The sequence below is a fragment of the Sturnira hondurensis genome, unplaced genomic scaffold (assembly GCF_014824575.4).
Source record: "Sturnira hondurensis isolate 20B ecotype Veracruz unplaced genomic scaffold, ASM1482457v3 Scaffold0012488, whole genome shotgun sequence".
NCBI classification, from domain to species: Eukaryota; Metazoa; Chordata; class Mammalia; order Chiroptera; family Phyllostomidae; genus Sturnira; species Sturnira hondurensis.
In genome coordinates this window covers 4416435-4426417 of record NW_028085119.1, presented here as the reverse complement: position 1 = coordinate 4426417, position 9983 = coordinate 4416435, and positions in this window count along the sequence as shown.

The following is a 9983-nucleotide window of genomic DNA, read 5'->3' as shown; positions in this document are numbered from 1 at the left end:
TGTTAATGAGTGCTGTAAACCAAGTTGAAGACTTTGAACTTTATATTGATAGCAACAAAGAGCCTTGAACTGACTTAGAGAGAAGAGAGGTCATTACAGATTTTCACTTTTAAAAGAAAGAGAGCTCCTGTTGCAAAGTGGAAAACAGATTGGAACTGTGCAGGGCCAGCCAAAAAAACCCCAAAACCAGGAAGGGGATTGCTGGGGTGACCTAGGTGAGAGGAGAGGGTGTCCTGAAGTGGAGATGTGGTGCTCGGGATGGACTCAGTGGCAAGGAGAATCACCAGCACAGTGCTTGGTACACTGGGAGGTCCGTAATTGTTTGTTGAATGACTACATGCATTGGGGGAGGGAGTAGATGATGTCCAGGCCAAGGTCAGGTTTCTGTTTTGGCAAGAAAGAAGTAGAATGGTGTCACTCACAGAAATAGGAACTATAAGAAGAGAAGCAGGTTTTGATTGAAAGAAAGGAAATTAGTCTTATTATTTTGTTTTTAAAGATTTATTTTTATTATATTTTAGAGAAAGGAGAAGGGAGGAAAAAGGGAGAAAAACATTAATGTGTGAGAGAAACATCAATCAGCTGCCTCCTGCATGCTCCCAACTGGCCTGTAACCCAGGCATGTGCCCCAACTGGGAATCAAACTGGCGACCTTTGGGTCCTCAGACTGATGTCCAACCCATTAAGCCACACCAGCCAGGGTTTATTATTATTTGTAACTGTGGTAAAATGCACATAATATGAAATTTATCATCTTAATCATTTAAGTAGCCAATAAGTAAATTCACTCAATCACTTGGTAGATTCACATGGCTGTGCATTCATCACCACCTTTCATCCACAGAGCTCTCTTCATCTTGCAAAACTGACTCTGTGCAGACTGAACAGTGACGTCCCACTTTCCCCTCCCTGCAGACCCTGGCCACTGCCACTCTTTCTGTCTCTATGATTTTGGCTATTCTAAGTACTTATATAAGTGGAATTCTACAGTAATTTTCCTTTTTTCACTGGCTTGTTTTACATAGCATGATGTTCTCAAGGTCTGACCATGTTATGACACGTGTCAGAATCCCCTTCCTTTCTAAGGATGAGTCATATTCTGTTGCATGTGTAGACCGCGTTTTGTTGATCCACTCACCCGTCCATGGACATCTGGTTTGCTTCCACCTTCTGGCTACTGTGAATGATGCTGCTATGAATATGGATGTACAAGTATCTCTCCAAGTCCCTGCTTTCAGTTCTTTGGGGAACATATCCAGAAGTGGAATTGCTGGGGCAGATGATAATTCTAGGTTTAACATTTTGAGGAACTGCCGTACTGTTTTCCATAGTGGCTACACTAGTTTACATTCCCATAAACAGAGCACCTGGGTTACAGTTTGTCCACTTCTCACAAAAACTGTTTTTTAAAGATTTTGTTTACTTTTTTTAGAGAGAGGAGAGGGAAGGTAGAAAACAAAGGAAACATCAATGTGTTATTGCCTCTCACATTGCCCACCCTGGGAATTTGCCTGCAATCCAGGCATGTGCCCTGAGTGGGAATAGAACTGGCGACTTTTTGGTTCACAGCCCACACTCAATCCACTGAGCTATACCAGCCAGGGCAACACTTACTTTTAATATTTTATTTTTTATTGAATTTATTGAAGAGACATTGGTTAATAAAATTATATAGGTTTCAGGTGTGCAATTCTATAACATATCATCTGTGTATTGTATTGTGTCTACTACCCTAAGACAAATCTCCTTCCATCACCATTTATCCCCCCGTAACTTCTTCAACCTCCTCCCACCAATTTTTTGATAGAGCCGTTCTATAGGATGACATGGTTATTTCACTGTGCTTTGATTTGTGTTTCCCTGAAATAACTGGTATGTTGAGCATCTTCTCCTTGTGCTTATCGACGATATCTATATCTTCTTTGGAGAAATGTCTATTCAAATCCTTTCCCTATGTTTTAACCCAGTGGTCTATTTTTGTTATTGTTTTTGAGTTGCAGAAGATCTTTATGTACTCTGATATTAACTTGTTATCAGATACATAATTTGCAAACATTTTTTTCTGTTCTATAGGTTACTTTTCACTCTGTCGATTGTGCCCTTTGGTGCCAAAAGGTTTTCTGACCCTAATCCATTGTTAGTGGAATTGCAAACTGGTATAAACCACCGTGGAAAACAGTGTGGAATTTTCTAAGAAAACTAAAAATGAACCTGCCTTTTGACCCAGTGATTCCACTGCTGGGATTATATCCTAAGAACCCTAAAACACCGGTCCAAAAGAACCTATGCACCCCAATGTTCATAGCAGCACAATTTACAATAGCCAAGAGCTGGAAGCAAGCTAGATGCCCATTAGTAAATGAATGGATCAAAAAATTATGGTACATTTACACAATGGAATTCTATGCAGCAGAAAGAAAGAAGGAGCTCCTACCCTTTGCAACAGCATGGGTGGAACTGGAAAGCATTATGCTGAGTGAAATAAGCCAGGTGGTGAAAGACAAATACCATATGATCTCACATTTAACAGGAAACTAACAACAGAACAAACAAGCAAGCAAAATAAAAACAAAGACAGTGAGATAGAGAACAAGGGAACAGTGACCAGAGGGGAGAGGGGAGGAAGTTTCAGGGGGGAAAGGGGAAGAATTTATAGGAACTGGTATAAAGGACACATGGAAACAACTAAGGGGGATGGAAATGGGAGGGAGGTGGGGAGCACGGGGGGTGGGCTGGGATGGGAGTAAAAGACAAAACTGTACTTGAACAATAATTAATTTTTTTTTTAAGTTAAAAAAAGTTTTTTACTTTGATGTGGTCCAATTTATCTCATTTTTTCTTTTTCACCTGTGCTTTGGGTGTCAAATCCAAGAAATCATTAATGGCACTAAATCCAATGACATGAAGCTTTTCCCTCGTGTTTTCTTCCAATAGTTTTATAGCTTTTAACTTTTATATTTAGGGTTTCATTCTATTTTGAGTTGTTTTTGTATATGGCATAAGGTAGATATCCAACTTCATTCTTTTGCATGTTAATATTCAATGTACCCAGCACCAGTTGTTGAAATCCATTCTTTTTTTAAAAGATTTTATTTATTTATTATTTAGAGAGGCAAGGGGAGGGAGAAAAAGAGGTAGAAAAACATCAATGTGTGGCTACGTCTTGCACGTCCTCTATTGGGGACCTGGCCCACAACCCAGGCATGTGCCCTAGACTGGAAATTGAACTTTGACCCTTTGATTCACAGGCTGGCACTCAACCACTGAGCCACACCAGCCAGGGCTCCACTCTTTTTATTTGTAACACATAAAAATTTGACCAGATCATCTTTAAGTCCCATCTGGCATTTAATGTTTTATGAATCTAGTACATTCTACTTCCTAATTGTGTCTCCTGACTATTTTAGAATCTAATTACTAAATCTAATTTTTTATTATTATTTTATTACAGCTGTCCCTAAATTGAAATTTATTTCATTTGCGTCATTTGTGATTTTTTTCATGTCTCCTTCAACTACCTCTCTTGCAGACTGAAGAATCCTTGTCTTGTTCAGCCTCTCCCAATAATCATGTTCTCAGGTCATCCTGTGATCACTTTCTTCCCTTTTCTGGACTTTCTTGTGCTCATGATGCCCTCCTAGAAGTGCGATGAGAAGTATTATGATCAACATTTGGATAATATGCACCACAGTTGATATAAATATTAAATAATACAAAGATGGCTTTATATTATTTTCAACTCTAGTCCTATGAAACAGGTATTTCAGTCAGACTGTTGACCATATCAGCTTATTGGGCCAGTCCTTTGAGGGAAAGATCTACAGTGAATCCCAGGTTTCTCAGCCAGGACACAGAGGCACATTTTTAAATTAAAAAAATTTTGATTTGTAGTTTTGAAAAATACAAGTTTGCTTCACATTTTCACTGAGGCCAAGTATATATTATCAGTGTGTCCAAATATTCTATGCAACCTTGAAATGATATACTCTTTGTCTACTACTTAACAAATATTTATTATACATATGCTATATGCAAGACAGTATTCTAGAAAATAAGGGTAATAAGGAATAAGTGAATGAATACTTGTTGGATAGAGTAAAACATGTATTTCCTACAGGATGTAGAGTTTGCCATTTATCTTTTAACTCCTCTTTATAAATTATATTGTACTGTCCCTTGTCTTTATTTTTTATTTACTTTGATCTACCACCAATGAAGAGTGGTATGTCAGAAGTTTCCCACTGTTGTTTCTGTTAATTTCCTCCTATAACTTTATATTTGTTTTATTTAATACTATTTTATATCCACTACTGATTTTTTTTTAAAATTCACTTACTGCTTTTTAGCTTTGTATTCTGATTTGATATTAAGATTGCTGTGTATTATCAAACATGGTCTTGGCAAAAAGCAACTCTGTAAACTCAAGATGGTTTAAATACAGAGATGAATAAAGAGACTGCTTTTACAGGATAGGTAGGTGGGGTTAAGGGAACAAACAGGAAATGGCGAGGCCCCCAGAAATTAGCAATATTGAGAAACCCTCACTACCGTCAGATTCAAAGACAAGGTGATAAAACTTTGTTTATTTTTACAATTATTGTATTTGGCCTTATTTCTGGCATCAGGTTTTTATTTTTCTATCCCATCTCCTTTTTTTCTTTTTTCCATTTGTTACATAAATTTAAAAAAATTTAATGGTTATTTTAAAGATAAATGCTATAATTACAATATTTACCAATTCTGTTTTGTAACTGTTATTCTTCCTAATATTTGTAAATTTCACATCAGGAGGTTATAGATTCTCCTCTAAAAAATCTGTACAAACCTATATTTTCTGAGAATCACTTTGCCATTTCATTCCATTCCATTCACATTTACCATTTGGAGCTCTGTACCTATTATATCTGTTTGAGTATATATTGTGAATTTCTCATAATAAGACACACTCATTCTTAAGACTTTATTTTTGATTTTCTAAATTAACCAGAGTATATTATTTCTGTTAACAATATTTTTTTTCAGCCCTGGCTTGTGTGGCTCAGTGGATTGAGCACTGGCCTAAGCACAAAAGAGTCACTGGTTTGATTCCCAGTCAGGGCACATGCCTGGGTTGCAGACCAGGTCCCCAAAAGGGGGCAAACGGGAGGCAACCACATGTTGATGTTTCTCTCCCTCTCTTTCTCCCTCCCTTCTCCTCTTTAAAATAAATAAATAAAATATTTTAAAAATATTTTTTCAGTAATAATCAAGAGCAGGATATTTTTGAGACCTTCCTAATCTGTGAATGTTTGTTGCCTTTAAAAATACAGGGTGGGAGAAAGTAGGTTTATAGTTGTTTGTATGGAAGACAATACATGCTGAATAAACAATAGTACAATAAAAAACTGTGCTGCACATACTCACAGCTGTAAAACCTATTCTTGCCCCACCCTGTATGTGACAGTTTAGCTGGGTTTGGAATTCTTCTGCTATAACATTTTCTCCTCATATTTCTATTAACCTTGCTTTTGTAGTGTCTGGTCTAAGGCCAACCTGATTTTTATTATTTTATATAGAAGATGCTTTCTTCTTGTGTTTAGGTAGAATCTGTCATTCTATGAATCAGAAAATTTTGCCAAAATGTGTCTGAGATTCACTCTCTTTCTACCTATAACATCGTAAAGCCTTTTGATCTCCAGAATCATGTTTGGCTTATTTTTCCTAACATAGAAAACTATTTTTTCTATAATATTTTTTAAAATTTATTTAATTATTGTTCAAGTACAGTTTTCTGTCTTTTACTCCCATCCCAGCCTTCTCAGTGCCCCCCACCTCCCTCCCATCCCCCCCTTAGTTTTTGTCCATGTGTCCTTTATACTTGTTCCTGTGAGCCCCTCCCCATTTCCCCTGAAATAAACTCCCCTCTCCCCTCTGGTCCCTGTCAGCCTGTTCTGTATTTCAGTGTCTTTGGTCGTATTTTGCTTGCTTGTTTGTTTTGTTGTTTAGGTTCCTGATAAAGGTGAGATCATATGGTATTTGTCTTTCACCACCTGGCTTATTTCACTTAGCATAATGCCTTCCAGTTCCATCCATGCTGTTGCAAAGGGTAGGAGCGCCTTCTTTCTTTCTGCTGCATAGAATTCCACTGTGTAAATGTACCATAGCTTTTTGATCCATTCATTTACTGATGGGCACCTGGCTTGCTTCCAGCTCTTGGCTATTGTAAATTGTGCTGCTATGAACATTGGGATGCATAGGTTCTTTTGGATTGGTGTTTCAGGGTTCTTAGAATATACTCCTAATAGTGGAATCACTGGGTCAAAAGGCAGGTTCATTTTTAGTTTTCTTAGAAAATTCCATACTGTTTTCCATAATGGTTGTACCAGTCTGCAATCCCACCAATAGTGAACTAGGGTCCCCTTTTCCCCACAATCTCTCCAACACTTGTTGTTTGTTGCATTGTTTACGATGGCCATTCTGACCAGTGTAAAGTGGTATCTCATTGTGGTTTTAATTTGCATCTCCCTGATAGCTAGCGATACTGAGCATCTTTTCATGTGTCTCTGGATCCTCTGTATGTCCTCCTTGGAGAAGTATCTGTTCAAGTCTTTTGTCCATTTTTTAATTGGGTTTCTTGTCTTCTTAGTGTGGAGTTGTGTGAGTTCTTTGTACATTTTGGAGATTAAACCTTTGTCTGATGTATCATTGGCAAATATATTTTCCCAAACAGTTGGTTCTCTTTTTATCTTAATACTGTTTCCTTTAGCCATGCAGAAGCTTTTTATTTTGGTGAGATCCCATTTTTTTTGTTCCTTTCTTTATGTCCCTTGCTCTAGGGGACATATCAGTAAAATTGTTGCTGCGTGAAATATCTGAGATTTTCCTGCCAATGTTCTCCTCTAGAATTTTAATGCTGTCACAGCTTATATTTAAGTCTTTCATCCACCTTGAATTTATTTTGGTGTATGATGTAAGAGGAGAAATTACAACCGACATCACAGAAATAGAAGGAACTGTAAGAAATTACTATGAAGAACTGTATGCCAAGAAATTTCAAGACCTAGGTGAAATGGACAAATTTCTACAAAAATCTGTAATACATTTTTTATACTTTGGGTTATTGTTTGTGTTTTATTTACTATTTTCTTCCAGAAATCTTGTCATCCTGAGACCATCTCTGTTCTCTTTCTTTCATACCTATTAGGAACTCTTTCATAATTTTGGTTTTTAATGTTTTACTCACCAAGAAATGAGGAGTGCTCTGCCTCGGTCTGGTTTTAATAAACAGACAAGGCTCATAGGGGTGCCCGTTGTTTTTTCCCCCATTGGTTGAAATGGCAGTAGAGTACTTTGCCCAGCTGTGCTGATGGTATGGAGTAACAGTCAAGGTGTTATGTGCAACATAAGGATGTGCAAGGCTGATGATGTGCAACACTGATGTGCTATTTTTCTCCTGGTCCTACTGGTTATGTAGGAGGAAGCTGATACAAATTTAGAACATTCTGTGGGACTCATACTTGTTCATTAACAAGGGGTAGTTAACAGAAATCGGTTTCCTCCTTTCTTGCCCCTGCTTCAAGACAGTTTTTTTTCTTTTTTTCTCCTTAATCAACCTCTCAATCAAAAGATTAGTCAATTTAAATAACTTCCCATCTTCATATTATTGCTATCCATTAACCTCCTCTATATAAGATTTCTACATCCATCATCCTGCAAAAATGGTCCTTTTAGAATTTATCATTGACCTCTCAACTCCCAAGTCCTACAGATACATTTTCAGTGTTTTTCTTCATTGATCTCACTGTGGCATTCCCGACTGATTGCCTCTTCCATGGGAACACTCCTTTACCCCTTGACTTCCCTAACACCCCTCTTCCCTGATGATGATCCTCATCATCAGGCCAAACCTTGCCTTTGCCTGCTACCTCTCATCCGCCCATCATTTCAATATTAAACTTGCCTTCCCAACTTCTGTCTTGTCTTTTAAATCTCCTTGAGTAATCCTACTTGTGCTTATGTTTCCGCTGACTCCTTAGTTGCTTCTGAATCCCAAATAATTTTGACTTATCTTCTGAATTCTTGCCTATATTTCTGATAACTTTCAAACACATCCAAGTACATTATCTACATTGAACTTTTCAGGGGTCTTTAATGTCTTTGAAAATCTGATGAAAGAGCCTCCCCACCCTGACTACACATTTGCTCAACAATCTACCTGTAATGACCTTCAGGGAGTTCATAGGCTGTTAGAAGCCCATCTATGCCTTCTGGATCCATGGACTCCCATGTAATAACTCTTGGACTAGAGTAAACAGGATCAATCTTGATGCCCTGGCTTGGAATCAGACATTCTTCCATTTTGTGCTATCCATCTCTGATACCAATGGATATGGGCATTGATTATCCATTTCTTCTTGATCAGATACACTTCATTGTGCTCTGGAGCATACAACTTAAGCTACACCATAATTTTTGCACAATTTGCTCTGGTTTAGGTCTTCAGTCTGGATTCTGATTTTGAAAATTTTGTTTTGACCTATTGGTATCCATTTCTTCAATGGCTAGGCTTAGACGGAATATCACATTAACTAATTCCACTGCTATTGAAGGTTTCAGTAAAATAACTGGCTTTTCTATCTTCCTGTAAGAAAATTTACAATGCGTTTCCTCATGCTTTATTTTAGTGCACCCCACTCTGCTTTAAATATGCTGTCAGCTTCCTCATACTGTAGCTTCCATCTAGCTCATCGACAGTGGGAGTGTAGTGCATGTTAGTTCACGCACAATGCGCTGTGCACGACCTCAGGTAGTTTGACCTGATGCTCTGGAATACCAACCAAGCACAGGACAAAAGTCAACTTTCATGGCTTCACAGCACCCCATTTTCCAGACGGGACCAGATTCACAGCTACCCTAACATCACTCCACCAACCGCCCACGTGCTCTGCAGTAGAGATCTTCGCCTCTGTCTTGCAGGTTTCACCTGTTTACTGTAAAAGTTTACACTTTGTGATTTAGTTCACTCAACTGGAAACCTTTCTCTATCCTTTCTGATGTGGTCTCCTTCCTTCCTAAATTATTTCTACCTTTGTTGACTGACTGTATGAACACTGGAAAAGTGAGTCCAATGAATCTGTAAATCCAGAGGGTACACAGAAGGTTTAGTAATTTTCTCAGAGTCTGGTCTGGCAGCTTGATTCTTGGAGCCTCTAGAAAGAGCAGATTCTACGAAGATTCAAGATTTCTTTCTGTCCATATATCCCAAAGAGTGGCCCTCTGCTGATTGGCAGGACGGGGGTGGTGCCGGTTGAGACTCCCTCTTCATTCACAGCTTTGGTGGAAGGGAAATGCCCCCAAGGACTCTGAACTGCCTTGGCCATCACATTTGTGGGTGGGGCTGCCCTCTCTGCTCAGGACACACTGTTAGCACAGAACTGATTCTCCTCCCCAGGGCCAGTGCGACAGGATGGACTGGTGCCTTCCTCATTTACCTGATTCTTCTCTTTTCGTTGGTATACTTACCTGTTAACACTGTTTACCTGGCCATACCCACAATGACCACCCCTATCTTCCTGCGTCCATGCTAGACTGGGCCGTGGTTCTGGGTCCTACCTGTGTGTCTTGTGTCCCCTACCCAAGTCTACCATGGCCTGCCTTGGCCTCTCTTGCCAGACCCAGCTGGGTCAGGGGTGACTTATTTTATTTTAGACATGCCTTATTTGATATTAGTAACAATGATAAACTCTAAAAGCTTATAAGGATTAACAAAGTTATCTTCTCATATTTCTGTGTTGAAAGTAAATAATCATGAAAGAGTTTTAAAATAATTTTCCACAGCTAGAAAACTCCATTCTTAACTAGGTTTTGACAAATATTGCTCCTTATACTTTTGTTAAGAGCATTGTACCCCTCTGTGTTCATTTATAACATATTTGTTTACTTTCCACTTATCATCAAGAAAATTTTTGATGCATTGGTAATGCATCATTGGTAATTTTTGACCG